Consider the following 7,458-nt stretch of genomic DNA (forward strand, 5'->3'; position numbering starts at 1 on the left):
CCTGTAATCCCAGCTACTCAGGAGGCTGAGGCAGGAGAATTGCCTGAACCCAGGAGGCGGAGGTTGCGGTGAGCCGAGATCGCGCCATTGAAAACCAGACAGGGAAAAAAGAGAAAAACCCAATCTAAAAAAAAAAAAAACAAACAAAAAACAATAAAATCAGTTTTGGTTTTGGTGCTGGAACAGGCTGATAGTACACACAACAATGGGCATAACAACAACACACGAGAGCTTAGGCTATGACACGGTGACCTCGCAGAATGGTGGAAGTAGGCTGGGATGTGGGCTTACCCTGTGACTGGAAATAAAAGTTAATCCCACCTCATGTGGTACACCCAAATAAATTTCAGGAAAAGTAAGTATCTGCGGGCAAAACATGAGCCAAAGGGTCTTAAGTCTGCACTCTTGATACTGAGCTCCCACATATGACCATCATTCCAACAAAAGCAACACGTGCAGGCTGGAAGCGACTACGAGCCAGCAGCAATCTTCCTGATGTAAGATATAAATATTCTGATGGATGATTATTAGGTGCATAATTATTTATAATTATTATATCTTGCTGTATTGAGCGTTTGATTAATATATAATGTCCTTTTCCTCTTGTAACCTTTTTGATCGAAAGCCTATTTTTTCTGATATTAGTATAGCTATTCTTGCTCCCTTTTGGTTACTGTTTGTATGGCATATCATTGCCCACCCTTTCACTGTCAACCTATTTATATTTGGATCTAAAGTGAATCTCCTGTAGAGAGCATATAGTTGAATTTGGCTTTCTAAATCCATTCTGCCAATCTCTGTCTTTTTACAGCGAGAGTTTGGAGAGTTTAATCCATTTACATTTAAAGTAATTACTGATAAAGAGGGACTTCTTTCATTTTGCATTTGTTTTCTGTATGCCTTATAGATTTTTTTGGTCCCCCCAGTACTACTGTCTTCTTCTGTGTTTAATTTTTTTTGGGGGGTGAAATATTTAAATCCTTTCTCATTTCCTTTTTTTATTTATTTCTTAGTTATTTTCTTTGTAGTTACCATGGGGATTGCATTTAACATCCTAAAATTGTATCAGTCTAAATTGGATTAGTATCAGTTTAGCTTCAATGGCATAATAAAACTCTCCTCCTTGAATGTCTCTGTCCCCAACCCTTTTAGTTATTGATATCACAAAATTATACTGAGGAAGAAGACCCCCTTCTCTGAGCCTGTGCTTGGAGAAAAGGAGGAAGTAAAAGTTAAAAGTCAGCCAGATGAGGTCAGTGGAAGGACCAGTTGCTGCCACCGGCTAGGTCTAAAGGTTAAAGATTAAACCCCCTAATCTGAGCCACAATCTTAGCTATAGATCACCGACATGGTATGGAGGAATTTTCCCCAGAAGGCATTGTTCTTGCTCAACTGCTTAGACCCCTACCTAGTCACATCTCCCACGCTTGCCTAATGGATCACGACCCTCCCACGTGTACCTCTTAGATTGGAAGCCTTTAAAAGGGCCAGGATTTTCTTTGTCAGGGAGCTCAGTTGTTAAGGCTTGAGCCAGCTGCAGCTCCCAGCCAAATAAATTGCCACTTCCTTTCCCAATTCGGTGTTTGAGAGGTTTCATTCATGGCTGCTCTTGCTACAATACCTGTATATATTATGTGGCCAAACTCGTAAACTAATGTTATTTTAAAATAATTAGTCTCTTAAATTATGTTGAAAACAAAAAGCATTACACACCATTGTTACAGCAATACTAACTTTTATAGTTGTCTATAATTTACCTTTTCTGAGATATTTATTTATTTAGAGACAAGGTCTTGCTCCGTTGCCCAGGCTGGAGTGCAGTGGTGTGGTGATAGCTCACCATAGTTTCAATCTGCCAGGCCCAAGAATTTCTGCCCCCTCCGCCTCCGAAGTAGTTGGGACCATAGATATGCACCACCATGCTTGGTCAATTTTTAAAATTATTTTTATTTTGTAGAGATAGGGTCTCCCTATGTTGCTCAGGCTGGTCTTGAACTCCTGGGCTCAAGTTATCCTCCTGCCTTGGACTCCCAAAATGATGGGATTACAGGTGTCAGCCACTATTCCTGGCTGAGATCTTTATTTCTTCATACAACTTTGAGTTACTGTCTATCATCCTTTTATTTCAACCTGCAGGACTCCCTTCGGCATTTCCTTTAGGGCAGGTCTAGTGGTAATGAACCCTCTCAGCTTTTGTTGATCTAAGAATGTCTTAATTTGTCCCTTACTTTTAAAGAACAGTTTTGCTGGATGTGGGCTTCTTGGTAGACAGTATTTATTTATTTATTTATTTACTTTTGAGACAGTCTCACATTGTCACCCAGGCTGGAGTGCCATGGCATGATCTCTACCCCTCTGTCCCCCAGGTTCAAGGGATTCTCCTGCCTCAGCCTCCCAAGTAGCTGGGATTACAGGTGCCCACCACCATGCCTGGCTAATTTTTTTTTTTTTTTGGTATTTTTAGTAGAGACGGAGTTTCACTATGTTAGTTTCACTAACATAGAGTTCGAGTCAGTCTCGAACTCCTGACTCCCAAAGTGCTGGGATTACAGGCGTGAGCCACTGCGCCCAGGTGACAGTTTTTATTCTTTTAGCACTTTGGATATATTGGCCCACTGCCTTCTGGCCTTCAAAATTTCTGATCAGAAATCTGCTAATAGTCTTATTGAGGATTCCTTCCGTGTGATGAGTTATTCTCTCCTGCTGCTTTCAAAAGCTTTGTCTGTGGGTTTTGACAATTTGATTAGAATGTTTCAGTGTGGGTCTCCTTAAGTTCATCCTAATTGGAGTTTTTTTTAACTTCTTGGATGATTATATTCATGTCATTCATCATATTTCAGAAATTTTCAGGCATTATTTCTTTAAATAGTCTCTCTGCTCCCTTGGCTCTCTCTTCTTCTGGGGCTCCTACCATGTTTATGTTGGTTTGCTTGATGGTGTGCTACAGGCCCCTTAGGCTCTGTTCACCTTTCTTCAGTCTTTTTGTTTCTACTCCTCAGACTCAATAATTTCCATTATCCTACTTCAAGTTCCCTGATTCTTTATTCTGCCTGCTGAAGTCTGCCTTTGCTTTTCTCTAGTGAATTTTAAATTTCAGTTATTGTACTTTTCAGCTCCAGAATTTCTTTTTGGTTTCTATTTAAATTTTCTAGCTTTTTACTGATATTTTCATTTGTTTCCACATTGTTTTCTGGACTTTCTCCACATTTTCCCTTAGTTATTTGAGTATCTTTAAGATAATTCTTTCAAAGCCTTTGTCTAGTAGATCTACCACCAAGTCTTTTTCGCTGACAGTTTCTATTGGTTTATTTTTTTTCTTTGAAATAAGAAAGTTTCTTTGCATGTTTTGTGAAATCAGAATCTCTTTCTTCTCCAGATGTTGCTGGTTTTTCTTGTTTTTATCATTTTGATTGTTGTAGGCTGTCTCTGTGCTAAGGATCATTATACAGTGTAAATTTAAGGTCTTTTTAGGTCTTTTCTGAGTCTGTGACTTACCCTGAGCAAATACAATGACTTTTTAATTTTCTCCAAATATATGGTTGCTTTTGAATCTGCTAGTCTTTAATGTGTACGTCTCAAAAGGAGAAAATAGAAAAATGAAGGGAGAAAAGGCTGCCAGCCCTTTAAGTCTCCTGGAAGTCACTTCAACCAGAGGGAGAAGGGCTTGCAATGATGGGGGCAGTTGCAACAACAATGTCTGTGTGAACAGATTTTGAAAGGTCTACATTATACAAGATATCTTTTCAGACCACAAGGGAGTAAGGTTGAAAATCAGTAACAAGAACATTTTAAAAATCACAAATTTGTGGAAATTAAATACTTTGTTAAATAATCAAGGATCAAAGAAGAAATCATAAGGGAAATTATAAAATACTTAGAGATGAATGATAATGAAAACATAAATTTAAAAACCTGTGGGACAGTGAAAGCAGTGCAAAGGGGGAAACTCCTGACTATACATGCTTACATTAAAAAAGAAAGATCTCAAACAGGAACTTAACTTTACAATGTAAGGAACTAGAAAAAGAACAAATGAAACCCCAAGCTAGCAGAAAGAAGGCAACAATAAAGATCATACCAAAGATAAACAAAACAGAAAATAGACAAATAATAGAGAAAATAAAATACAACGAAAGTTGGCTCTTTGAAAAGATCAGCAGAATTCACCAGCCTTTAGCTGGATGGACTGAAAAAAAAGAAGAAAATCAAATTACCAAAATTATAAGTGAAAGTGGCAACACTGCTACCAATTCCACAGAAATAAAAAATATTATAAGACTGTACTATGAGCAACTATATGACAACAATTTGAATAACACAGATAAAATGGAAAAATTTCCAGAAACACAAAACCTATCAAGACAAAATCATGAAGAAATAGAAAATCTGAATAGACTTATAACTAGCAAGGAGATTGAATCAATAATCAAAAATCTCCTGATAAAGAACCTCTGGACCTGATGGCTGCACTGGTGAATTCTAAGAAACACATAAAGAACTAATACCAAACCCTCTCAAATTTTTTCAAAAAACTTGAAGAGAAGGGAACACTATTTAACACTATTTAACTCTGATACCAAAGCCAGACAAAGTTATTGCAAGAGAAGAAAACTACAATTCCTTATGAAAATTGATGCAACAATTCTAAAGAAAATACTATTAATAGTAAACTAAATTCAGTATCATTTGATACAATTAAATGGAATTTAATGAATTGACCAAGTGGGATTTATTTCTGGAATGCAAGGATAGTTCAACATACAAAAAAATCAATCAATGTAATACACATTAGCAGAATGAAGGAGGAAAAAAAACCTCTCACATGATCATTGCAGTTGATGCAGAGAAAGCATATGACAAAATTTACTAGCTTTTCATGACAAAAACATTCAACAAGTTAGGAACAGAAGGAAACTATCTCACATAATAAAAGGCATATTATATGAAAAAGTCACAGTGAACATCATACTCAGTGGTGAAAGACTGAAAGATTTTCCTCTAAGGTTAGAAATAAAGAAAGGATGCCTGATTTCACTACTTCTGTTAACACTGTACTGGAAGTTCTAGCCAGAGCAATTGGGCAAGAAAAAGAAATAAAAGGCATTCAAATTGGAAAGAAAGAAGTAAATTGTCTCTGTTCACTGATGATTTGACCTTATATGTAGAAAACCCTAAGAATTCCACAAAAACTGTTATAACTAATAAACAAATTCAGCAAAACAGCAGAATACATAGTCAACACATAAAAATCAGTTGTATTTCTATTTGCTAACAATGAACAATCCAAAGGAAATTAAGACAATTCTATTTACTATAGTATCAAAAAGAATAAAATACTTAAAAATTGACTTAGGAGGTGAAAGACCTGTATGATGAAAACTACAAAATATTTCTGAAAAAAATTGAGGAAGACATTAAAAAAGACATCCTTGTTCATAGATTGAAAAACTTAACATTATTAAGATGTCAATATCACCCAAATTCCAAATATGGAATCTTAAGGGACCCCGAATAGTCAAAACAAACAAACAAACAACAACAACAACAAAAAAACAACAAAAATCCTTAAAGAAAAGAACAAAGCTGGAGGACTCACATCTCCTAATTTCAAAACTTACTACAAAGCTGCAGTCATCAACAGTGAGACACTGGCATAAAGACAGACATACAGACCAAGGGAATAAAATGGAGAGCCACGAAAGAAACCCTTGGACATGTGACTTTCAACCAGGCTGCCAAGACCATTAATAAACACAGTCTTTTCAACAAATGGTGCTGAGAAAACTAGATATCCACATGCAAAAGAATGAAGTTAGACCCTTACCTGATACCATACATAAAAATTAACTCAAAATGGATCCATGCCCCAGATCTTTAGTTTTTAAGACCTAAAACTTTAAAACCCTTAGAAGAAAACATGTGGCAACACCCTCATGACATTGGTTTGAGTGATGATTTCTTGGGTATGATGATAAGGGCACAGGCAACAAAAGAAAAAATAGATAAACTGGATTACACCAACATTTAAAAACATTTTTTGCATCTATCTAGTGAAAGGACACCATCAACAGAGTTAAAAGACAACCCAGAGAATGAGAGAAAATATCTGTAAGTTGTGCATCTAATAAGAGATTGATATCCGGAATATATAAAGAGCTCCTAAAATTCAACAACAACAAAAACAATCGACCTGATTCAAAGATGGGTCAAGGACTTAAACAGGTATTTCTCCCAAGAGATATATAAATGGCCGATAAGCACATGAAAAGATGCTCAGTGTCACTAATCATGAGGGAAATGCAAGTCAAAACCTCAATGAGGTACCACCTCACACCCATTGGGATGGTTAACATTAAAACAAAACAAACAAAACAAAAAACCCCAGAAAATGACACCTGTTGGTGCGGACGTGCAGAAACTGGACCTGGGTGCCCTGCTGGTGGGAAACCAAAACGTGCAGCCACTGTGGGAAACAGTGAGGCAATTCCTCAAAAATATTAAAAAATCGAATGATCTGCAATTCCACTTCTGGGTACACACTCAAAAGAACCAAAAGTAGGATCTGGAAGAAGAATCGGTATGTCTGTCTTCACAGCTGCGTCATTCATGGTAGCAACCCACGAGTCCAGGGACAGACGAATATGGATAAACACAATAGGTACACCCATGCAGTAGAATATTATGCAGCCTTAAAAAGGAAGGACATGATAACATATGTTACAGCATGGACGAATCTGGAGGACATTAAGCCAAGTGAAATAAGCCAGTGACAAAAGGAGAAATTTCATACTTTTTCACTCCTATGAGTCACCTAAGTGGCCAAATTCATGGAAACAGAGAGTGGCATGGTGGCTGCCAGGGGCTGCGGGAAGGGGCGACGGGAGTTGATGCTCCATGGGCTTCAGTTTGACAAGAACACCCATTAGGAATATGAGGAAATTGACACTAACACGGTCAGTGATTAAATAGCCCAAATAACCTTGTGCTGCACAAAAACCAAAGACGTGCAGAACAAACCCCAACAAGGCATCATTCCTCATCTATGAAATGAGAGAGAAAAAACTGCTCCTATCCATTGTGGGACGGGTTCCTCGCCACTTCTGGGGTGCGCCTCTGGAGGTTTCCGCCCTCTGGACCCAGACGCCGCCCTCCTAAGAGCTGGCACCCTGGGAGCTGGACTCCTGCGGCCCTGCCCTTTGCAGCTTCCACTGCAGGCCTGGCTGGGGTTCGGATCCTGGGCGGCCCGGGCAGCCCCGTCCAGCGAGTGCCCCGAGGGCTGGGCAGGGTCTTCCATGGGCAGCGCCGGGACCCCTGTTGTTGAGGGGGTCCCGCATCAGGCCCCGACTTTGCATAGAGTGAAAGGCCGCAGGAGGCAGCAAGTCAGCGTGCAGGGCCGTGTTTAAACCAAAGCATCTCACTGGACACTTTCTTTCCTCCTTCCTTCCTTCCTTTTTTTTA

The 7,458-nt window shown here is 38.6% G+C and overlaps 1 protein-coding gene across 2 annotated transcripts in view; it reads right to left on the minus strand.

The window, feature by feature from the left end:
- COL6A2 (collagen type VI alpha 2 chain) overlaps window positions 1–7,458 on the minus strand; it is a 35,152-nt gene that overhangs the window by 26,622 nt on the left and 1,072 nt on the right. The window lies entirely within an intron of this gene.

The sequence above is a fragment of the Cebus imitator genome, unplaced genomic scaffold (assembly GCF_001604975.1).
Source record: "Cebus imitator isolate Cc_AM_T3 unplaced genomic scaffold, Cebus_imitator-1.0 Scaffold112, whole genome shotgun sequence".
Lineage (NCBI taxonomy): Eukaryota > Metazoa > Chordata > Mammalia > Primates > Cebidae > Cebus > Cebus imitator.